Source organism: Triticum urartu, chromosome 7, assembly GCF_003073215.2.
Source record: "Triticum urartu cultivar G1812 chromosome 7, Tu2.1, whole genome shotgun sequence".
Classification (NCBI taxonomy): Eukaryota; Viridiplantae; Streptophyta; class Magnoliopsida; order Poales; family Poaceae; genus Triticum; species Triticum urartu.
The window spans coordinates 415,082,637-415,108,091 of NC_053028.1; positions in this window are offsets into that span (position 1 = coordinate 415,082,637).

Genomic DNA, 25,455 nt, shown 5'->3' on the forward strand with positions numbered 1-25,455 from the left:
GACATCAACAAGCACCCTATGGTCTTCAACATTGCTGATCTCGTGTGGCTACACCTTCGAAAGGACCGCTTTCCACAAGAACGCAAGTCCAAGCTTCGACCACAAGCGGATGGACCCTTCAAGGTGCTCGCACGCTACAACGACAACGCTTACAAGATCGACATCCCGCGCGACAAGTACAACGTGAGCAACATCTTCAACCTCAAAGATATCTCTCCCTTCCATGGTGATGAAGAATTTGATCCGAGGACGGATCTTCCCCAAGGGAGGGGAGATGATGCGGAGCATCCCAATTCCATCCCCATGGACCCAACTACATCTCCTATGACACCTCTTGGACGCATGACACGAGCACGTGCAAGAGCTCTTGAAACCGAGGTGACATCTCTCCTCTCACAATTCCAGTTCGATGCACATGAGACATGGCTACTACCTCATATGGACACTTTATGCATGCTCATGTATCATGGAGAAGCTAAGGAGCAAGGACAAGAAGAAGTGGAAGATGGACGAGAAGAGGAAGAAGAAGGAAGGCTGCAGGAAAAGTCCCAGCCACCGGACGACCGGTCGGGACCGGACATCCGGCGCCTGATGCTCTAGCCGAACCCCAGCGAGCGGACGTCCGGCCCAGACCGGACGATCGGTGTCCCTGCACCCGAGCCAAACAAGTGGACGACCGGTGCCAGCGGGCGACCGGCGACCGGACGACTGGCAGCCACCAGAGATTTGCTACACCAGCATCCGAGCCAGAATGAGCGGACGACCGGCAGCCACCGGACGACCAGTCCCCAACGGACGTCTGGTACCTGGCTATGTCCAGATTCGGGCCCGAGGCCTATGTACCCCTACTTTTGCCCCCATTTGCACTTAGACTATAAATAGACCTCCTATTCATCCTAGCTAGGGTTAGCATTGGTTTAGCTAATTTGAGAGATCGAGAATTGCTCATCCATATCGGATCTACTCCGAGAAAGAGACCGCGGCCTCTTCAGAGAAAATCCCTTTGGATTCAAGACCTCCTCGCGGAGAAGAACATCAAGACCTCCTCACGGAGAAGACCGGCTACCCTTGTATCGTCCTTAGTTGATCGTGTACCATGTGAACTCTATGTATTCGAGGATCTAGCACATGTGTGACTATCTTATGTTGGTTTAGTGTTTCTCTTGTGTTCCCCCTCGTTTCCCCCTTGTGTTCTTCGTGTTCGTCACGGGATCCGCTCCTTTCGTGAAAGATCGGTCGATTAGGGTTCTACCCTACATCAACAGCTTAATTAAATATCCCGTGATAAGATACCGAGAAAAACATCTTTTTTCAGGGCTGGACGAAGAAGGCGGAGCGAATTATGTGTTCGGCCCCTCTTCCCGAAGACTTAGCTTGTCCTGTGCTAACAAGGATGCTGGTCTCGGCACCATTCCAGGTGCCGGTGACAGAGGACAATGAGGAGAGCAGGAAGGCCAAAGGTGGCCACCATTCCGAAGGTACAACAAACACTGTGTCCGCGGAGATTATGGTTCCCCCTACCGAAGATAAAAGATAAGGTGAAGCTGACATCCTTTCTCCCGATGGTAAGAAAAGTTCCGCCTCCGAAGGTTGGGAGGTAAAGGCTACTAAGCGAGGTAAGACACTCCTATCATGTGATTCGGGCTCGGAAGATGACATTGTCGCACAGCCCTCTGTAAGGACGGGTCTTTAGCCGAATCATAAGTGAACAAGGGTGTTTTAAACATATCCCGTTCCTTTTCCTGTCACAAGGGTAATATTTAGAATACATGTTTTGTAGTTTGGTACGTAGTCTTCCTCAACAATCCTCTTCGAGGGATCTTCTTTCGGAGATGATGGAAAGTGAGACGCCTCCGCAGGATTCCTCGCCCAATAGGGTGGACGACTTCGAGTTGTCATCCCAGAGGATCTTTCCCGATCAACAAGTGGTGCAAAGGATAATGAAGACAATGCCCCAAGGTGAAACATCGGTCACCCAGGGTGCGGGGTATGCGGTCCCTAGGGCGACTAACTGCAAAGGCCCTGGACTATCCAGTTTACAGCTGGAGACAACTCTAGGTTCGGGCAAACATATACCTTCAAAGGGAGTCCGTACCCCCACAGCTGCTGCCCAGGATCCGGAGGCGCCGGATACACTGATGGACGTGTTACGATATTCGTCCGTCTCAGAGGAACATCGTTACCTTGATGGGTACGGTGGTTGAGAGGATTATGTCCGCGAAAAGTGGATTGAATTAAGCTTTCACGGACCTGCTAAGAGTCTTCGAGGTACGTAAGGTAGTATTTTCGATTGTGCTCTATACGTAAAATGCACCTGTGTATAGATAGTAGCCCCTGAGACTCTGGTTGACGTCCCAACGGAGGCAATCAGAGGATCGAAAAGGATATGCTCAGGAAATAATCCAATTAATTGGAATACAGGCTGTTACATCCACGACGACTGCCGACGCTATAGAGGTTGCAGGTCTGGAGCAGAAACTTGATGTGGCGAATGACGACATCATGCTTGTTAACAGGTGGCTCGACGAGGCGCAAGGTATGTTTTGAGGCGGTCAGTGTATGTATGTATAATAGCATGAGCACGAAGCTAAGAATTATATACTGAGACATGCATAACTGCAGATAGTGCTGTCGTGGTGCAGGCCCTTCCAGCTAAACTTGCTCGAGCCAAGGAGCAAGCCCGAATGAGTAATGTGGCTGCCAAGAAGGCAGCTGATGAGTTACAAGCTGAACAGGCTGCTCAGCGCCAGTGTGAGGAGAGAATGTCTTCCATGGCTCGCGAGCTGAAGGAAGCCACTATTCGGTGCGAGTTCCTCGAGAGGGATAACAAAGCCAAAATGGCCAATCTCGACAATGCCTTGCAAGAGGTGAGGGAAGAACGATCCAAGTCTAGGGCGGCTCGGGAGGAGATCCGGCAAGCTGGGGAGATAGCGGTGGTAAGCCCTTCTTATTACAGACTAAATTCGGCGATCCGAAATATGCCCCGCTTAATCAAATGTGGAGCTCTCCAGACGTATTCTTGGACTTGCTGAAGAGTGCCTCCGATGCAGCGCAATTTTACCAAGTGCAAGAAGGGTATGCAACGGAGAAGCTTTTCTGGACACAATTCAGCACGCCAAACCGCCCGCTGTTGCTGAACGATAGATGGCCCAGTGGGCCGAGCTTCACAAGATATCCAGTTCCGCCATGAAGGACGTCGTGGTCCGGCTGTGGCCGACTAAGCCAATTCCAAATAGCTATTTCGGTTTGGTGCAGCGACTTATGGATGTGGTGCCGCGTATCGACGTCGTGAAGCGGTCGTCGTTCATTGAAGGTGCACGGATGGCCTTTGCCCATGCCAAGACGTATTGGGCGAAGATGAAGGCCACCGATAGTGTAGCGAATAGTCCACCCAAGGGCAAGGACGAACACTTGCCGGAGCATTATTTTGAAGATGTCCTAGAGGGCGCCCGCTTAATAGAGGTTTAGTGCTCAAAGGATATGGTTTTCGAGTGAATGTGCCGAAATTGTAAAAACAATATTATGATATTTTAAGGCTATGCCTAAAAGTTTTGGCTCCTCCTGTGCGGCCGTTCTTGTGTAATCTGAAAGTTTTCCAGTCGTCGGCTTCAGCCCCCTCGCATAAAATATGGGGGTGTTCGGAAAAGCACTTGATCACTCTTGACCCAAAGTCTTGGTCCGTGAAGGAGGTCTCAGTGCAGCGAACTAGGCAATCGGACTATAGGGCTTTAACACTTCCACTTAGCTATAGGAGCTTGACGGTGGGTCTACGATATAGCCCCTGGTATGTACGCAGCTATCCAAATACAGTGCGGTACATAGGTGACCGGAAGAACGGTCCTTCATGTAATACGGGAGGAATCGCAAAAGATTCTGATAAGTCATCGACTGGTTGACCAGCTATCGCTGCATCATGACAGGCATTTTTCGGCTTTCTCTACTGAGGTGCTCATCCGAATAAACCAAGACACAATCGCAGTAGTTCTCCCTTTACTACCCTAGCTGATAGAGCGGAACGTAAGTAGTAAGCACAGGAGCCGGGCAACCCAACTATTGACCAAAGACATGATTCGGAGCTGATGCATATAACGCTGAACTCATGACGCCGAAGTGTGCTATAAAGTTGTTCAGACTTACCGGCAATTTATTTGTTCCCATATTGAGCCCCTGGCAGTTTGTACCGAGGTGCGTGTGCGGAACAATCAAAGAAGCAAAATTCAGTTCTTTTAGAAAAAGCGAATACTGCATACGGATTATGTTCACTGGGACCTATTGATATGTCAATTGCCATTTTATAGATAATAACGCCACGACCCAGGCTATTTGACATGCCGGTGGTCGAAGGCTGAGGGAGAAGGAACTTTACAGGCTCTAAATAGAGAGTGTGGTCTACTAAGAATTACTTGGACCTCCTGTCGCACGTCTGCGCCGCCTTGCCTCAGTGAAAGGACTCCTTAACAGGAATTGTCTTTGGGTAGGTGAACGGAGAAGAACTCCCAAAGAGTCCGTGAGATGACCCGTCTTTGAGCCACCTGTGGTAAAAGATAAAAAATAATTAGAAAATAAAAGAAAAGGAGGATATAGGAGAGCTTGTAGGCCTGTCCGTATTGTGCCTTTGCCAATGACCAGGGTATTCTAAATATATCATTATGGACGTGCGGTACAAACTTCGCGGGTATATGAGGCGAATGACGGAGGCCGAACTGCTAATCTAGCTCTGAGATTGATCGGCCCCATTTAATAGAGGTCGGTGGCTTAATGGCCGATGAGATATGCAGCTTGATGAGGCCGCTTGGTACTTCGACTATGGTAGCCATAGTATGAATCTCCGTACGGAGGGAGTGTTCCGTATTTCCATTTATTGTTATCACGCCACGTGGACCGGGCATCTTAAGTTTTGCGCGGGCGTAGAGCGGGGCCGCATTAAAACGAGCAAAAGCGGTATGCCCCAGAAGTGCATGGTAGCTATTGCGGAACGACACAATATCAAAGGTCAAGCCTTCGCTTCGGAAGTTATTCGGCGAACCGAAAACGACTTCCAGTGTGACGGAGCCCCTAGAGTGAGCTTCTACGCCAAATACTGCTCCCTTGAGGGTAGCTGTGGTGGGCTTGATTCTTGAAGGATCGATGCCCATTTTACAGACAGTGTCTTGGTAGAGTAGATTAAGGCTACTGTCGCCATCCATAAGGACATTCATTAGATGGAACCCATCGATAATTGGATCGATGATCAGAGCCGCCGAACCTTCGGGACGGATATGGCGATATTTAGGGGTGAACGGCTCTATGGCGTATGCATCCCGTAGTGCGCGCCTGCGCTCCCCTATAGGGGTGTGTGTCACGTATACCATGTTTACGATTTTTACTATGGGGGGAAATTGTTTCTGACCCCCAGTATTCAGCTGGCGAGTCTCTTCATCATCGCTGTCACTGGGCGGCCCCTTCCCCTTGCGTTCGGCATTAAGCTTGCCGGGTTGTTTTAAGACCCAACAGCTTCTGTTGGTGTGAGTAGCTGGTTTATCGGGGGTGCCATGAATCTGGCAGGGCCGATCTAGTATTTTATCTAGATTGGATGATCCGTCTCTATGTGCCTTGAATTGCTTTTTCCGTTGACCGGGTTTGGAGCCACTGAATCCGGCGTTGACCGCCATGTCTTGCATTCTTCGTTATTATTGCAACATTTGTGTTTATTGCGTCGTGGCTTGCCGTTGCCGTCTCGGACTTCGGAAGTGCCTGGATCGCTGGTGATGTTGCTTCTACGAGTGAGCCAGTTGTCTTCTCCCGCGCAAAAGTGGGTGATTAGAGAGGTAAGGCCTGCCATGGACTTTGGTTTTTCTTGACCGAGGTGGCACGAGAGCCACTCATCCCGGACGCTGTGTTTGAAGGCCGCGAGGGCTTCGGTGTCCGGACAATCGACAATTTGGTTCTTTTTAATTAGGAATATAGTCTAGAGCTTCCGGGCTGACTCTTCGGGCTGCTGGATGATGTGACTTAAGTCATCGTCATCTGGTGGCCCGACATATGTACCTTGGAAGTTATCGCGAAAGCCATCTTCCAGGTCTTCCCAGCTGCCAAGGGAGTTCTCTAGAAGGCTGTTGAGCCAGTGTCGCGCTGGTCCCTTTAGTTTTAATGGGAGGTATTCGATGGCGTGGAGATCATCACCGCGGGCCATGTGGATATGGAGAAGAAAATCTTCAATCCATACCGCGGGATCTGTTGTTCCATCATATGATTCGATATTCATGGGTTTAAACCCTTCTAGGAATTCGTGCACCATTACTTCATCAGTGAAGCAAAGAGGGTGTGCGGCGCCTCTATATCAGGCCACATCGTGACATAGCTCAGATGGAGTTCTTCTGCGGCATTCGGCCCGTGCGTGATTAATCTTGTTACGTCCGAATAGATAGCCATCGTCGCATGTCAGGGCACACCCCCGCGATCCGTAGATCGATCTGGTATGTCCCGCTCTACTGTCCAGGTTGTACCGAAGGTCATATGTATATGTCCGAGCTGTTTTATCCCTGCCTTTATAACGAGGTAGTATGGGCTGGTGTTCGGCTGGAGTTGCCGCTTTATCCCGGCCTCGTAGTGGTCGGTCAGCCACATTGTGCGCTGATGGCACGGGCTCCAGCGCCTCGCTATCGAATTGAGGTAGTAATTTGCACTTTGGGTAACTTTTGGGTGGTCGGTCGAGGCCGTATTCCTCGGCTGCCAGGACGTCAGTCCATCTATCGTTGAGCAGATCTTGATCAACTTGAAGCTGTTGCTGCTTCTTTTTCAGGCTCCTTACAGTGTCTATTAGCCGGCGCTTAAAGCGCTCCTGATCGAGAGGTTCCTCAGGCACGATAAAATCCTCATCGCCGAGGCTCACCTCATCCTCGGAGAGTGGGAGATAATTACTGTCCTCCGAGTCTTCGTGCACGGCATGTTCATCAGGGCTGACCTGCCCATCTTCCCGGTCGTCCTGTTCGGAAATTAGCTCAATGGGGTCTTCATTGTCTCCAGCATCGTCTAGAGTATTGTTTCTCCTGTGCCGGTAATGTTGTCTTTTTCACGGCGTGACTTGGAGCGGCGCCGTTGTCATCGGTGCTTTGGCTGTATCTTAGGGGGGTTATCTTCCACTGGGTCTTCTTTGTCATCGCCGTTAGCTTCTTTGGGTGTGTCCACCATGTATATGTCGTAAGAGGAGGTGGTCGTCCAGCGCCCGGTAAATCGGGGGTTTTGGGCTGGCTCCTCTTGGGCATCGTCATCCATACCGTCGATGTCTTTGGAGTTGTAGTCAAGCATGTCGGTTAGATGTTTGACAGTGGCTATTAAGTGGGGGTGGGTGGGAAGCGAAATTCTGCGTCATCAACCCCCAGTCGAAGCCGGATATAATTTGGCTATGAGTCCCCTGCTAAAGAGAGGGTTTTTAATGAGTTTAGCACATCGCCTAAAGGTGAGTGCTGGAAGATGTCCATGGAACTGAATTCGACAATCGGCGCCTGGTAAGGCTAGGCGGACGCGGGTGCACGTAGATCGGAACCAATGGCCGGAGATGAATCCGGGGGTCCGGTGACGTGGACCCTGCTCGAGGTTGGATCTGTGTGCGGCTCCAACGCCGCTGAGTCTACGGTTTCCGTGGCAGGGTTAAGCTTCCCGTCTTCGGATGGCGCAAGCTGCTCTGACTCTAGGGACCGAGTGCTTGCAGGTGCGATCTCCTGGGTATGGTCCGATGATAGATTTAGGTCATGTTCATCGCGGTTGCAGGGAGTGGCTGCCATGGACTCAAATCCGTCAAAGATCAAGTCCCCGCGGATATCAGCAACGTAGTTCAAGCTTCCAAACCTGACCTGATGGCCAGGGGTGTAGCTGTCGATCTGCTCTAGATGGCCAAGCGAGTTGGCCCGTAGTGCGAAGCCACCGAATACGAAGATCTGGCCAGGGAGAAAAAAGACATCCCACTGGGCAGCGTTGTTGTAGATGATGGATGTAGCCATCGAACCTTCTGATAACGGCACGATGAAACTCTCAATGAAAGCACCAATGTCGGTGTCAAAACTGGCGGATCTCGAGTAGGGGGTCCCGAACTGTGCATCTAAGGTTGATGGTAATAGGAGACAGGGGACACGATGTTTACCCAGGTTCGGGCCCTCTCTATGGAGGTAATACCCTACTTCCTGCTTGATTTATCTTGATGAATATGAGTATTACAAGAGTTGATCTACCTCAAGGTCGTAATGGCCAAAACCCTAAAGTCTAGCCTATATGATTATGATTGTGTCTACGGACTAAACCCTCCAGTTTATATAGACACTGGAGGGGACTAGGGTTATAGAAAGTCGGTTATAGAGAAAGGAATCTTCATATCCGAACACCAAACTTGCCATCCACGCCAAGGAGAGTCCCATCCGGACACGGGTGAGAGTCTTCGGTCTTGTATCTTCATAGCCCATCAGTCCGGCCCATGTCCAACAGGTCGGACGCCCGCGGACCCCTTAGTCCAGGACTCCCTCACTTATACCTTGAAATTTAGTGAGAGATCATCTTATAATGCTACCGTCGAACTAAGCAAAATAAGATGCATAAAGGATAAACATCACATGAAATCAATATAAGTGATATGATATGGCCATCATCATCTTGTGCCCTTGATCTCCATCTCCAAAGCACCGTCATGATCACCATCGTCACCGGCTTGACACTTTGATCTCCATCGAAGCATCATTGTCGTCTCACCAACTATTTCTTCTACGACTATCGCTACTGCTTAGTGATAAAGTAAAGCAATTACATGGCGATTGCATTTCATACAATAAAGTGACAACCATATGGCTCCTGCCAGTTGTCGATAACTCTGTTACAAAACATGATCATCTCATACAATAAAATTTAGCATCATGTCTTGACCATATCACATCACAACCTGCCCTGCAAAAACAAGTTAGACGTCCTCTACTTTCTTGTTGCAAGTTTTACGTGGCTGCTACGGGCTAAGCTAGAACCGTTCTTACCTACGCATCAAAAACCACAACGCGGTATAGTGATTGCCTTTTGATCTTCAGAAAGAACCCTGTTCATTGAATCCGATTCAACTAAAGTTGGAGAAACTGACACCCACTAGCCACCTGTGTGCGAACCACGTCGGTAGAACCAGTCTTGTGTAAGCGTATGCGTAATGTCGGTCTGAGCCGCTTCATCCGATAATACCGTTGAATCAAGAATCAACTAGTGACGGCAAGGAATATGTATGTACCCAGCCCACAACTCCTTTGTGTTCTACTCGTGCATATAACATCTACGCATAAACCTAGCTCGGATGCCAATGTTGGGGAACGCAGTAATTTCAAAAAAAAAATCCTACGCACACGTAAGATCCATCTAGGTGATGCATAGCAACGAGGGAGAAGAGTGTTGTCCACGTACCCTCGTAGACCGAAAGCGGAAGCGTTATGACAATGCGGTTGATGTAGTCGTACATCTTCACGATCCGACCGATCCTAGCACCGAAGATACAGCACCTCCACGATCTGCACACGTTCAGCTCGGTGACGTCCCACGAACTCTAGATCCAGCTGATGTCGAGGGAGATTTTCGTCAGCATGACCGCGTGATGACGGTGATGATGAAGTTACCGATGCAGGGCTTCGCCTAAGCTCTACAACGATATGACCGAGGTGGAAATCTATGGAGGGGGGCACCGCACACGGCTAAAACAATCAACTTGTGTGTCTATGGTGTGCCCCCTCCCCCATATATAAAGGAGTGCAAGAGGGTGAGGGTCGTCCCTCTATGGCACGGCCATGGGGGAGTCCTACTCCCGGTGGGAGTAGGATTCCCCCTTTCCCTTGTTGGAGTAGGAGAGAAGGAAGGGGGAGAGAGGGAGAAGGAAAGGGGTGCCGGCCCCCACCCCAATTCGGATTGGGCTTGGGGGGCACACCCCACCTTGACCGCCTCCTCCTCTCTTCCCACTAAGGCCCATTAAGGCCCATACACTCCCCGGGGGGTTTCGGTAACCCCTGGTACTCTGGTAAATGCCCGAACTCACCCGGAACCATTACGATGTCCAAACATAGCCTACCAATATGTCGATATTTATGTCTCAACCAGTTCGAGACTCCACGTCATGTCCGTGAGCATATCCGGGACTCAAAACACATAAACTCACAATACCGATCGTCACCGAACGTTAAGTGTGCGGACCCTATGGGTTCGAGAACTATGTAGACATGACCAAGACTCATCTCCGGTCAATAACCAATAGTGGAACCTGGATGCTCATATTGGTTCCTACATATTCTACGAAGATCTTTATCAGTCAAACCGCATAACAACATAGATTGTTCACTTTGTCATCGGTACGTTACTTGCCTGGGATTCCATCATCGGTATCTCAATACCTAGTTCAATCTCGTTACCGACAATTCTCTTTACTCGTTCCATAATGCAACATCCTGTAACTAACTCATTAGTCACATTGCTTGCAAGGCTTATAGTGATGTGCATTACCGAGAGGGCCCAGAGATACCTCTCCGATACACGGAGTGACAAATCCCAATCTCGATCTATGCCAACTCAACAAACACCATCGGAGACACTTGTAGAGCATCTTTATAGTCACCTAGTTACGTTGTGAAGTTTGATAGCACAATAAGTGTTCCTCCGGTATTCGGGAGTTGCATAATCTCATAGTCATAGGAACATGTATAAGTTATGGAGAAAGCAATAACAGTAAACTAAACGATCATCATGCTAAGTTAATGGATTGGTCAAGTCAATCACATCATTCTCTGATGATGTGATCTCGTTCATCAAATGACAACTCTTTGTCCATGGCTAGGAAACTTAACCATCTTTGATTAATGAGCTAGTCAAGTAGAGGCATACTAGTGACACTTAGTTTGTTTATGTATTCACACATGTACTAAGTTTCCGATTAATACAATTTTAGCATGAATATTAAACATTTATCATGATATAAGGAAATATATATAACAACTTTATTATTGTCTCTAGGGCATATTTCCTTCAGTATGATGGAAGGAGCCAATACGTGTGTTCCTGATGGCTAGTGAGAGACAGTCATAATTAGGGGGGAGTGCGTGCGCCTATGATGGAGTGAGGGATTATGGTACTTAGGGGGGTGCGTGTCACATAGAGAGAGAACAAGGTCAAAGAGTGTTAGATGGATCTATGTAGCACAAGTGAGACATATCTATGTGTGAACCAGGGAGATATAAACTTTGAGAGAGATAGAGGAGCCCTGATAAGGTAGAGTGGTGCGTCAGATAGTTGAGAGGGGGAAAGAGATATTCCATCTGCTCGATAATGAAGTGCATATGAATTTTTTATAAGTCGAACTTTGGAAACATTCACCAGGTTTATGCAAATATTATTTATATCTATAATACCAAATATACATCATACGAAACTACATCTCATGATGAATCTAATGGTATATGGCTTCCGTTCTAGATGTAAATGTTTTTCTCCACGTACATGGTCCAACTTTGTGATGTTTGACTTTTCAATAAATCTATATGCTTTGGACCGAAGAGAGTGCCTAAGTCGAGAGAGATCAACTACGTGTGAAGGAGAATGGGTGAGTGTGCAAAAAGAGTATGTGTGTGAAAGAGAACGGGACAACAAATGATAAATTAGAGAGAGAGGGAGAGACAGTGTGTGTGCTCGTTTCTTATGCAAACATATCACACATGCATCTCCGAGATAGAAAAGCGAGGTGAGGAGATACACGAAGATAGCTAGTGCGTGATTGTTTGCAACCGAGAGAGACACCCCTATAGCACATGTCCAATAGATGTCTGGCCAACAAGGAACAACGGTCGAGAGGAAAGCATGGAGAAGATGGACGCATGGGGACAGAGAGAGGGTGTGTTTGTGATAGAGAAATCCCCTCGAGATCGTGAGGGGACTATATGGGTGGGAGATCGAGGGACGAGGTGCGTGTGTGATAGAAAGATGCCCTGAGAGAAATTGAGATAGACCATGCACATGTTTGTAATGGAGACTAAGAATTAGCTAGTCATATACATATAGGGGGGACTGCGTATGCCTACAATTGAGTGAGAGACCATCATACTTGGCTAGGCATGAGATTGTGTGTGTGTGCGTGTGCGTGTGAGATGGAGAGAGAACAAGTGAGAGAGATAGTGTTTTGGATGGGTCTATCGAGTGCGAGTGAGATATGCATGTGTATGTGTGACCCAGGGAGATGGAGAGTTTGAGAGAGAGAGAGAGGGAAGAGCTCCGAGACGATAGAGTGGTGCATGAGAGAGTTACGGGCAACGAGCAAGTGAATTTGTGTGTGTATGATGAGTGCACCCAAGATATTTAGCTTGGACTAGAGAATCATACATAGTGTGCAAAGAGACCTATACATGGAGTATATTTGCATGCGAACTAGAAAGACCCCCCAACACACACACAAAGAAAGAGAGAGAGAGAGATAGGGATAGAGGGACCAACAAGGTTTGTGTGTTGGATGCGTGCGATCGAATTGAAGATTGTCAGTGAGAGAGAGAGAGAGAGCAGGAGTCCGGGAGAGGGGGAGGTCGTGTTTTATGCATCAAAGACTGATATAAACCATGTTTCGATATAAACTTGCATTCAAATATTTAAATTGGAGAACATGTTATCTGCAATCCACACATGAATGGAGATATGCGTATCAAACACGTTCATTAATTTGACTTTCAACATGTTCATGGAGTACTATAATACTGTACAACATGCTACTCGATTGAGGTGTTCAATTTTGGATTTAGTTCACTATTTTGACATGGTGAACGAGCTATTTCATTGAATCAAGATATTTCATTTTGGGTTTGATTCCTGTTTTTGAGTGGGTCAACTATTTGTCATATAGTAAATCGTTAGCAACGACCATGTAAAAACACATTAGTCCTGAGCATCATCTCTCCATCAAAAAAAGAAGTGGCAAGCCAATATTTTAAAATTTGATTCGAATCGACTTGGTAAGGTTGACGTGGATGCTCGTTCTCCCAAAATTTGAACGAACCATTAAACACCCTCTGCTCCGTGGAATTCACGGGAGCAAATAGATGGGAGACGTGAAATTACCGGCCTATGTGGGACACACATCAATTGGCCCGTTGTACATCGAGGGTAGGTTCGTAACTTCATCCAAGCGCGCCTTCTCCTCGGCCGAAATGACATGTGCCGAATAATTCATAAACCATGGGCGGCAAAACACCCTCTCCTCGCCCAAAATTGCTCGTGCCGACTATTTCAAAACACGCCCTCCTCGCCCGTAATAGCTCGCACCCACTATTTCAAAACACGCCCTCCTCGCCCAAAATCGCTCGCGCCCACTATTTCAAAACACGCCCTCCTCGCCCGAAATCGCTCGCGCCCACTATTTGGGAGAAGCAAAGTTACTCTACTATCCCCAACCCTCAGTACACAGACCCAAGCCGAGAAGCCTAAAGGCAGGGGTAGAATAGTAATTCCCCCCACATTTCAAACAAATGCGTCCGTAAGACATGGTCCCCCCTCCCAATTCCCCATTCATACCTCATGGGCGCCAAATCACCTTCTCCCCGGAAGCTCCCTTCTCCCCAGCCGCGAAACCTCAGCCCCTCCTCCATGGCGCCCACCGCACCAAATTCACCGCCGCACTCCTCCCCAATGCCAGAGACGTTGTTCGTTTGCCGTCGTGCACTGGGTTGTGTGCCTCTTACTCCGTGTTGCCGGAGCTTCCTCGATGACGGCCACGTGAACCGTACCGGAGCCAATTCACCCCTGTTGTTGTGCACGGTGCCGGAGCGGCTTCAACTTCGGATCCGTCCAGGGCCCTGGCGCTGCTTCCCCGTAGCCGTCGACCGTTGCGACACCTCTGCTTCCCTGCCACAGGTAGCCACCGCAATTGCGCCGGCCTCATCGACTCGGGAGCTAGAGCTGCCTTCTTCACCGGGCAGCAAGATAGGTCGTACCCTGATCAAAAATCACTCTGTTTAGGCGTCAGTTGTCCGAATTTTTATTATGGGCCAATCGATTACCAATGGGAAGCAGCACCCCTTGAGGCGGCGGAGCTCCTAGGCTGCCGATTGGCTGGTGTCTAACGTAAGGGTGCGGGGGCACAAGTTCACTGCGGAAGCAGTGCTTAGATGGCTATCTTAGAGTTGTGTGGGTTGAAGATACTGCAGCAGCCGGATCAGGATGATGGCGAGTCTTTGTGGATTGGCCCGGGCGGCGCAACCATGATAGTGAAGTGGGGCGGGGAGTGGGGTTTTGGTCGGAGCTCTCGCGGCCACGGACGGCGGAAGCAGGCTGCTCTGCCGGTGGTCGCTGGCTCTTCAGGGAAGATTCCGAACAATGTCAGCCGAGAGGCACAAGACGGCCATCAAGCCATCCGGTGTAGATCGGACAGTACTAAAATAAAATAAAATCGTGTGACCCCAATTTAGACTACAATCAACAGACATGTGACCACTCTCGTACCTTGCTATTGATCTCTTAGGTTATTTCTTCAAATCAGAGAGATGTGTCGTTCTTAACATTATGCGTTTTCTGCATCTTCAGCCACGCCGTATTCCGACTCACCGCAGCTGCTCCAACAAGGGAAGCATACACCAGAAGGGAGCTATACTCCCCACTCAACAGTTCCCTACATCAAATACTCGTGCCAAACATGGACAACCACAACAACTGCAGGGCCATCGACAAGTCAGCACATGATGCTCACTCCTATGGATGTGTTGACCCACAAGTATAGGGTATCTATCGCAGTCCTTTGGATAAGTAAGAGTGTCGAACCCAACGAGGAGCAGAAAGAAATGACAAGCAGTTTTTAGTAAGGTATTCTCTGCAAGCACTAAAATTATCGGTAACAGATAGTTTTGTGATAAGGTAATTCGTAACGAGTAACAAGTAACAAGTAACAAAAGTTTACAAGGTGCACCAAGGTGGCCCAATCCTTTTTGTAGCAAAGGACAAGCCTAGACAAAGTCTTATATAAAGGAAAGCACTCCCGAGGACACATGGGAATTATCGTCAAGCTAGTTTTCATCATGCTCATATGATTCGCGTTCGTTACTTTGATAATTTTCTACGTGGGTGGACCGGTGCTTGGGTACTGCCCTTCCTTGGACAAGCATCCCACTTATGATTAACCCCCCTCGCAAGCATCCGCAACTACAGAAGAAGAATTAAGGTAAACCTAACCATAGCATGAACCATATGGATCCTAATCATCCCCTTATGAAGCAACACATAAACTAGGGTTTAAGCTTCTGTCACTCTAGCAACCCATCATCTACTTATTACTTCCCAATTCCTTCCCCTAGGCCCAAACAATGGTGAAGTGTCATGTAGTCGACGTTCACATAACACCACTAGATGAAAGACAACATACATCTCATCAAAATATCGAACGAATACCTAATTCACATGACTATTTATAACAAGACTTCTCCCATGTCCTCAGGAACAAATGTAACTACTCACAAATCATATTCAAATTCATAATCAGAGGGGTATTAATGTGCATAAAGGATCTGAACATATAATCTTCCACCAAATAAACCAACTAGCATCAACTACAAGGAGTAATCAACACTACTAGCAACCCACAAGTACCAATCTGAGGTTTTGAGACAAAGATCGGATACAAGGGATGAACTAGGGTTTGAGAGGAGATGGTTCTGGTGAAGATGTTGATGGAGATTGACCCCCTCCCGGTGAGAGGGTCGATGGTGATGATGATGGTGACAATTTCCCCCTCCCAGACGGATGTTTCCCTGGAACAGCTCCATCGGAGCCCTAGATTGGTTCCGCCAAGGTTCCTCCTGAGACAGCGGTGCTTCATCCCGAAAGCTTCCTTCTGATTTTTTCCAGGGCAAAAGACACCTTATACTATAAGATGGGTATCGGGGGGCTTCCAGGTGGCCCACGAGGTAGGGGGGCGCGCCCAGGGGGTAGGGCGCGCCCTCCACCCTTGTGGACAGTGGGTGGCCCCTCTCTGGTGCTTGCTTCGCCCAATATTTTTAATATATTCCAAAACTGACTTTCGTGGAGTTTCAGGACTTTTGGAGTTGTGCATAATAGGTCTCTAATATTTGCTCCTTTTCCATCCTATAATTCTAGCTGCCGGCATTCTCCCTCTTCATGTAAACCTTGTAAAATAAGAGAGAAAAGGCATAAGTATTGTGAGATAATGTGTAATAACAAACCATAATGCAATAAATATCAATATAAAAGCATGATGCAAAATGGACGTATCAACTCCCCCAAGCTTAGACCTCGCTTGTCCTGAAGCGGAAGCCGATATCGAAAAATATGTCCACATGTTTAGAGATAGAGGTGTCGATAAAATAAAATACGGACATGAGGGCATCATGATCATTCTTAGAATAGCAACATATATATATTGTCATACGATTTCTTATGCTGAAGTAACAATCTATTCACAATGTAAAGTATGAATCAGAAACTTCATTGAAAAACCAGCAAACTATAATCTCAGCCATTGAAGCAATTGCAATTTATCATAACATCGGAAATATTCAATATAAGAGCTTTTCAGCAAGTCCACATACTCAACTATCATTTAGTCTTTCACAATTGCTAACACTTTTAATCAGACACAGAGAAATATAGGGGCTTATAGTTTTGCCTCCCAACCTTTTACCTCAAAGGTAACGTCAACAATAATGCTTTATGAAAACCCACATCCAATTGGATATATATATATATATATCAGGATCTTTCCAACACATAGTGCTTGCTAAAGGATAAAGTGTAAAAAGGAAAGGTGAAGATCACCATGACTTTTGTATAAGGTATAAGACAAAAATAAAAGATAGGCCCTTCGCAGATGGAAGCAGAGGTTGTCATGTGCTTTTACGGTTGGATGCACAAAATCTTAATGCAAAGGAACGTCACTTTGTATTGCCACTTATGATAGGGACCTTTATTATGCAGTTCGTCGCTTTTATTTCTTTCATATCACAAGCTCGTATAAAGCTTATTTTCTCCACACTAATAGATCATACATATTTAGAGAGCAATTTTATTGCTTGCAACAATGACAACTTACTTGAAGGATCTTACTCAATCCATAGGTAGATATGGTGGACTCTCATGGCAAAACTGGGTTTAAAGATATTTGGAAGCACAAGTAGTATCTCTACTTGGTGCAAAGAATTTGGATAGCGTGAGGGGGAAAGGCAAGCTCAACATGTTGGATGATCCATGACAATATAATTTATTTCGGGTATAAGAAAACATAACCCATTATGTTGTCTTCCTTGTACAACATCAACTTTTTAGCATGCCATATTTTAATGAGTGCTCACAATCATAAAAGGTGTCCAAGATAGTATATTTATATGTGAAAACCTCTCTGAGGGAGTCCTGGATTAGGGGGTCTCCGGAAAGCCGGACTATATCCTTTGGCCGGACTGTTGGGCTATGAAGATACAAGATTGAAGACTTCGTCTTGTGTCCGGATGGGACTCTACTTGGCGTGGAAGGCAAGCTAGGCAAAACGGATATGTATATCTCATCCTTTGTAACCGACCTTGTGTAACCCTAGCCCTTTCCGGTGTCTATATGAACCGGAGGGTTTTAGTCCATAGGACAACAGACAATCATACCATAGGCTAGCTTCTAGGGTTTAGCCTCTACGATCTCGCGGTAGATCAACTCTTGTAATACCCATATCATCAATAATAAATCAAGCAGGACGTAGGGTTTTATCTCCATCAAGAGGGCCCGAACCTGGGTAAAACATCGTGTCCCCTGCCTCATGTTACCATCCGCCTTAGACGCACAGTTCGGGACCCCCTACCCGAGATCCGCCGGTTTTGACACCGACATTGGTGCTTTCATTGAGAGTTCCAATATGCCGTCGCCAGAAGGAAGGATGCCTCGTCTCATCTTTAAAGACGGTACTACTGTGGGGGGAGCTTTGGTTGTCGGCCAAACTCTCTGGCTAGGCGGTTTCATCATGACCGCCTGTTCGGCCGCCGCACGAACGATGGCTTCTCGGGTCATCGAAAACAGCCTCCACGTCAAATCGGCACTCGCCAAACAGATGGATCCATTGGAGCTCGCCTCCCTAAATGAGCTCTTGGATCGCATCGCTGCCCTGGGAGTCGCTACGGACTATGATCGGATTGGGCTTAAACCCGATCAAAGGGAGATTGACTCTCCGCCGGTGACCCATCATATTGCAGTGGTGGAGGAACAACGCGGCGACCTCTCCTCCATATTGAGGACTAACTATGTCCGGATTCCTTAGCTCTCTGAGCCGGATACCCGTTCACGGGAGGACAACATCCAATGCCTGAACTTAGAGTCAGGCAGCGGGCCAGGATTATCGGGCACCACCCCGGAACCAGAATTTCCAAAATTAGAAATTCCTTGTCCCCTGGATCCCAGATCGGGTAAGGGTTCGGATTCAATTCCACCCACCCACCCAAACATAAGCGATCTTTCCCACATCAGGCAAGAGCCCCAGGAAACAGTACATCACTATTGGGCCAGATTCCTCCTTGCGACGAACAAGGTTAAGGACTGTCGCGAGTGTAACACCCTCGATGCGACTATATCTCCCACGTGTCAGGGCACGACTTAGAGGCATAATCGCATTGAAGGCATATGTCGCAAGTTAGGAAATCTTCACAACATCCCATGTAATATAGATAATAAAAAGGGAGATAACATAGTTGGCTTACACTCGCCATGTCAATCAAGTACATAAATAACATTACATCAACCAAACACTCATGGCCCGACTACGGCGCCAAAATAAAAGAGAACCCAACATGCGACATGCTCCCGATCACCCCCCAACTGGGCACCACTACTGATCATCTGGAAAGGAAACATAGTAACGTTGAGAGTCCTCGTCGAACTCCCACTTGAGCTCAAACGCATCTCCTGGAGCAGAATCATCGGGCCCTGCATCTGGTGTAATAGTAATCTGTGAGCCACAGGGACTCAGCAATCTCGCACCCTCGCGATCAAGACTATTTAAGCTTATAGGTAAGGCAGGGTAATATATGAGTGGAGCTGCAGCAAGCGACTAGCAAGTATGGTGGCTAACTTATTCGCAAAAGAGAGCAAGAAGAGGAGGCAAAGCGCGAGCGAGAAACAAGAGAACAACCTGCGCAAGCATTACTCCAACACCGTGTCCACTTCCCGGACTACGCCGAGAAGAGGCCATCACGGTAACACACTCAGTTGATTCATTTTAATTAAGTTAAGGTTCAAGTTATCTACAACCGGATATTAACAAATTCCCATTTGCCCATAACCGCGGGCACGGCTTTCGAAAGTTCAAATCCCTGCAGGGGAGTCCCAACTTAGCCCATGACAAGCTCTCACGGTCAGTGAAGGAATAGACCTCCTCCCAAGACGTTCCGATCAGACTCGGTATCTCAGTTCTTCAAGACACTTCGACAGGTTAAAACAAGACCAGCAACACCGCCCGAATGTGCCGACAAATCCCGAGAGGAGCTGCACATATCTCGTTTTCAGGGCACACTCAGATGAGCAATACGTCGGGTAGGCCAGCCCAGAGTTGCCCCTGGTAGCCCCGGACATCGCTCAGTTGGACCAACACTCAGAGGAGCACTGGCCCGGGGGGGCTAAAATAAGATGACCCTCGGGCTCCGGAAACCCAAGGGAAAAAGAGGCTAGGAGGCAAATGGTAAAACCAAGGTTGGGCATTGCTGGAAAAGCTTTAATCAAGGCGAACTATCAAGGGGTTCCCATTATAACCCAACCGCATAAGGAACGCAAAATCCGGGAACATAACACCGATATGACGGGAACTAGGGCGGCAAGAGTGGAACAAAACACTAGGCGAGAGGCCGAGCCTTCCACCATTTACCAAGTATATAGATGCATTAAGATAACAAGATAATATAATGATATCCCAACAAGTAAATAAATGTTCCAACAAGGAACGGCCTCCAATCTTCACCTGCAACTAGCAACGCTATAAGAGGGGCTGAGCAAAGCGGTAACATAGCCAATCAACGGTTTGCTAGGACAAGGTGGGTTAGAGGTTGACATGGCAATTTGGGAGGCTTGAAAGCAAGTGGTAGGCATCGTAGCATTGGCATAGCAAAAGAGCGAGCAAACTAGCATAGCAAAGATAGTAGTGATTTCGAGGGTATGATCATCTTGCCTGCACAGTTGTCAGAGTTGACTGGATCCTCGAAAGCAAACTCAACGAGCTCCTCATTAGCGAACTCGTCTCCCGGCTCTACCCAAACAAGACAAACAAGCAACAAGGACACAATCAACCACGTGCAAGGATCAAACAAGATGATGCAAAGACGATATGCTATGCGGGATGCGATGCGGGATGCATATGTAAGATATGACAGGAAATGCAAGAACCTGGCCTCAACTTGGAAATCCAACTGTGCCACTGGAAATATGATATGAAATCGCTTGAAAACGATATAAAGAACGCCGGAATCGGAGTTACGGTTTAGAAATGGCAAGTGATTCAAATATGACACCGGTCTGCGATTTACAGCAAGTAGCCATCTAAATGCAATGAGAGCATCATGCTACAGCAGCCAAAAATGGCATAAAAATACATGGCAGGGATGCATTCATGATGCTTAACAAAAGTCTAGCACTGAGCTACGGCCAATTCATCAATTAACAGGTTCAAACAAGCATGGCAAAAATGCATATGGCAAACAGGTCTCAAACTTAGTGAAATTAACACTTGTTTGGAATTTCAGATCAGGCAGCCCTCTTCGGAGCCACAAAACTACATGCTACAGGACCTGAACATGGCAAAGTAAAGTATGGCATGGAGCTACTCAAAGAGCTTAACAAAAGTCCCTTAGTGACCTTGAGCCAAAAGGGATCAGAAAATACAATTGCAAGCAAGTGAACATGGCAAAAAACATAATCAGTTCTCAGACTTAGTGAAAACTGGAGCATACTGAAACATATCTCAAGTAGGCATGTTTACGAGCTTGATGCACTCACTACGGTGCATGTCATGAAAAGCTAAGCATACATCTATCAAGAACACACAAAATGCAAACTAGACATGGCAAGAACAATAGCATAGCATGCACGGAACAACTACAACATCATCGGCAAAATTGCAAACAAGTTGACAATCTGCCCAGATACACAAAGTAGCAAAAGTAGAGCTCGATTGACTCAAGCTAGAGTGCTCCATAAATGCAAAAAAAGACATGGATGGATAGAGCACTACAAGATTAACAAAACATCCTTACTGATCATCCTCAGAAGAGGCACGGATCACTAGGAAACAACATGAACATATGGCCATATGAGATAAACAGATCAAGGACTTAGTAGAATTGCTAAGTCCCCGAAAACAGAATTAACAAGTGCACCACTTTGCAAGCTTGTGCTAGTCACCACACACATCACAAAAATACATGGGTTGCACCTCTGGAAAGATGAAAAAGCCATTAACAAAACATATGCAGAGCATCAGGGCATATCATGCACACAATAATCATGGCAAAAATGACGAAAAGCTAAATGGAGCAACAGATCTGACAATTAACTCAAGTAGCCCTCTTCTAACAGCATTTCGGGCATCAAGATGAACTCAAATAAAAATGATGCAATGGAATGAAATGATGTACTCTCTGAGATGAACAATTTGATATGCTATATGCATGAATCGGAGCTACGGATGCAAAGTTATGAGGCCATGAACATGAGCACCTGGACTAGAAAATTCCGTGGACTTAGAAAAAATTTGACCTAGGGTTTACTGTTCATCCGGATCTGGATCGGGCACGCCAACCGAGGTTTGACGCCGGGGCTCGCCGGAGTTCGTCGTGGCTCGCCGGACTTGCAGGGAGAGGCCGGGCCGGAGCTTGCCGCGGTGAGGGGAAGGCGGCGGCAGCGGCGGGCGTCGGGTGGTGGGGCGGCGAGGCGGAGCAACGGCGGCGGCGCGGCGACCACGGCGAGGAGGCGGTGTCCGGCGCGGGCTTCGGCTCGCCGACGAGGAGGAGCAAGGCGGCGGGGTCGGGCTTCCGGGGCGGCGGGGCAGAGGCGATGCCCCGGGCGGCGGCGGCGGAGGACTGGGCCTCGGGGGCCCTCCCTGGGCCTCCCGGGCCGGAGCGGCGGCGGCGGCGGTGAAGGCCACGTGGCGGCGCGGACGCGTCCGGTCTGGACGGACAATGTCCGACACGCGTGAGGGGTGGATCTAGGGTTTATGGACGAGGGGATCCGGATTTCGGAGGAGGGCCTATTTATAGGCATAGAGGAAGCTAGGAGAGTCCAAATGAGGTGCGGTTTTCGGCCACGCGATCGTGATCGAACGCTCTAGATGATGGAGAAGGCTTAGGTGGGTTTTGGGCCAAATTGGAGGGGTGTTGGGCTGCAACACACACGAGGCCTTTTCGGTCCCTCGGTTAACCGTTGGAGTATCAAACGAAGCCCAAATGATACGAAACTTGACAGGCGGTCTATCGGTAGTAAACCAAGGCCACAGAGCACCATCCCACGGATAGCAATACGGTATTAACACTCTTTGAGACCTTCACATCAAATAATAGGCGCAAGCGAACACTCAGCAGCATTGCCGAAATCTGCCATGTGGCAGCAATAAATCCATGGAGTGACACGGCTATCACCTTGAATGCCAGTGATGAACCTAAATTCTGAACAGCCCGAGCACCAGATGCACTGGTCCTCAGCCCAATCGTGGACGGATTTCGACTCACCAAAGTGCTCATGGACGGCGGCAGTGGATTAAACCTCATCTATGAGGAAACTCTTCAAAACATGGAAATAGACTGGAACCGCATTGAGCAAAGTAGCACAACCTTTAGAGGAATCATCCCCAGTCGGGAAGCACGCTGTGCTGGGAAAATCACAGTAGATGTGGTATTCGGCATGCCGGATAATTACAGGTCCAAAGAAATTACATTGCAAGTGGCCCCGTTCAACAGTTGTTATCACGCTCTTTTAGGACAGGAGGTGTTCATAATCTTCCAAGCCGTACCCATTACGGGTACATGAAGCTCAAAATGCCCGGGCCCAACGGAATCATCACTCTCGCCATTGATCCGGACACAGCACTCTGCGCCGAAAACAAAACAGCCGCACTGGCCCTCGAGGCATTATCCGAAGCCCTCTCGGTCGAGGAATTAACCACGCTACGCTCCACAGTGGACAGGGACGACGTGATACTCAACAAAAGATCCAAGTCCACCTCTTTTAAACCAGCGGATGAAATAGTCAAATTCCAAGTCCACCCAACGGACCCTGCAAAAACAGCCTCCATCGGGGCACAGTTAAACCCCGCCGTGGACGCCGCACTACGAGAGTTCCTGCGTGAGAATTGGGACATATTCGCTTGGCATCCCTCAGACATGCCAGGAATCCCACGCAGGCTGGCCAAGCATAGCCTCAATATCCTAAAGGGATTCAAGTCGGTCAAGCAAGCTCTTCGGCGTTTCTCCGAACCTAAGAGACAGGCCATGGGAGAGGAACTAGCCAAGTTATTGGAGGCTGGATTCATCAGAGAAATAAAACACCCGGCCTGGCTAGCAAACCTGGTGATGGTACCAAAGAAGGATAAATCCTGGCACCTTTGTGTCGATTTCAAGGACCTCAATAAAGCTTGCCCAAAGGACCCCTTCCCCCTCCCCCGCATCGATCAAATTATTGATGCTACCGCAGGACACGAGTCATTGTGTTTCCTCGATGCATACTCCGGTTACCACCAAATCAAGATGGCGTCGTCCGACCAAGCCGCAACGGCATTCATCACACCATACGACCCCTTCTATTTTAAGACAATGCCTTTTGGGCTCAAAAACGCCGGCGCAACATATCAGCGCATGATTCAGACATGTCTGGAGAAACAAATCGGTAAAACAGTAGAGGCATACGTAGATGATGTGGTCATCAAAACCAAACACGTCGACTCTTTGATAGACGACTTGAGGCTCACATTCGACAACCTCCGAACATACGACATCAAGCTCAATCCGGAAAAATGCGTTTTCGGCATACCAGCCGGAAAGCTCCTGGGTTTCATTGTCTCCAATAGAGGTATTGAAGCTAATCCAGCCAAAATCCGAGCTTTGTCACAGTTGTCTACCCCAACAGACCTCAAACAAATACAGAAGATAACTGCATGTGTAGCGGCTCTAAGCCGCTTTATCTCCCGCTTAGGATAAAAGGCTTCACCCCTTTATCGCCTCCTTCGGCGCACCAAACACTTCGAGTGGACGGACGCGGCCACAGCCGGACTGGAATAAATAAAGGCCATTTTGGCAACTAACCCAATCCTGGCCGCACCAAACATCGGGGAACCAATGCTATTGTACATTGCGGCAACTCATCAAGTTGTCAGTGCAGTGCTCGTTGTCGACCGAAAAGCAGACGGACACAAATTCCCTCTTCAAAAGCCGGTATACTATGTATCCACTGTCCTCACTCCATGAAAATCACGGTACCCACATTATCAAAAGATAGCCTATGCGGTATTCATGGCATCTCGGAAGCTGCGACACTACTTCCAAGAGTGTTCGATTATAGTAGCCTCGGAAGTGCCACTTAATGATATTATAAACAACCGCGACGCTACGGGCCGGATTGCCAAATGGGCCATCGAGCTCCTCCCGTTGGACATAACATACAAACCTCGACGAGCCATTAAGTCGCAAGTATTGGCCGACTTCATCGCCGAATGGACGGAGGCCGAACTCCCTAAAGAGTATGGCGCATACTCCAATTGGATCATGCACTTCGACGGTTCTAAAATGCTGGCCGGTCTAGGTGCTGGCATCATCCTGACGTCCCCAACCGGAGATACCGTTCAGTACGTACTACAAATACTATACACAGACTCCAACAACGCAGCTGAATATGAAGCTCTGTTGCATGGTCTTTGGATGGCAGTCTCCATGGGCATTCAACGCCTGGAGGTGCGTGGGGATTCAAACCTCGCAATATCCCAAATAAATGGAGACTTTGATGCCAAGGATCCGAAAATGGCGGCCTATCGAAACACCGTCCTAAAAATGTCAGCTCGGTTCGAGGGGCTCGAATTTCAACATGTGGCTCGGGAAAACAATCAGGCGGCGGATATCCTCGCCCGCATCGGCGCCAAACATGACGCGGTCCCCCCCAACATATTTTTGGAGAGGCTGTTCAAGCCATCCGTAGTATGGGAAGGGGACACTGGTAACAACAGCCCAAACCCGACCAAAATACCCGATACCGAACACTCTGACACAATCGGAGGCTCCGCCACCGAAATAACACCTTCAGCCCACATAATAATGGCCATAATTGCCCCATGGACAGAACCATTCCTGTCCTACCTAACTAGACAGGAATTTCCGGAGGACCAAAATGAGGCACGCTGCATAGTGCGGGGATCCAAGGCCTACAGGGTCCATGATGGAGAATTGTACAGAAAAAGCACTACCGCAGTCCTTCAAAGGTGCATCTCCG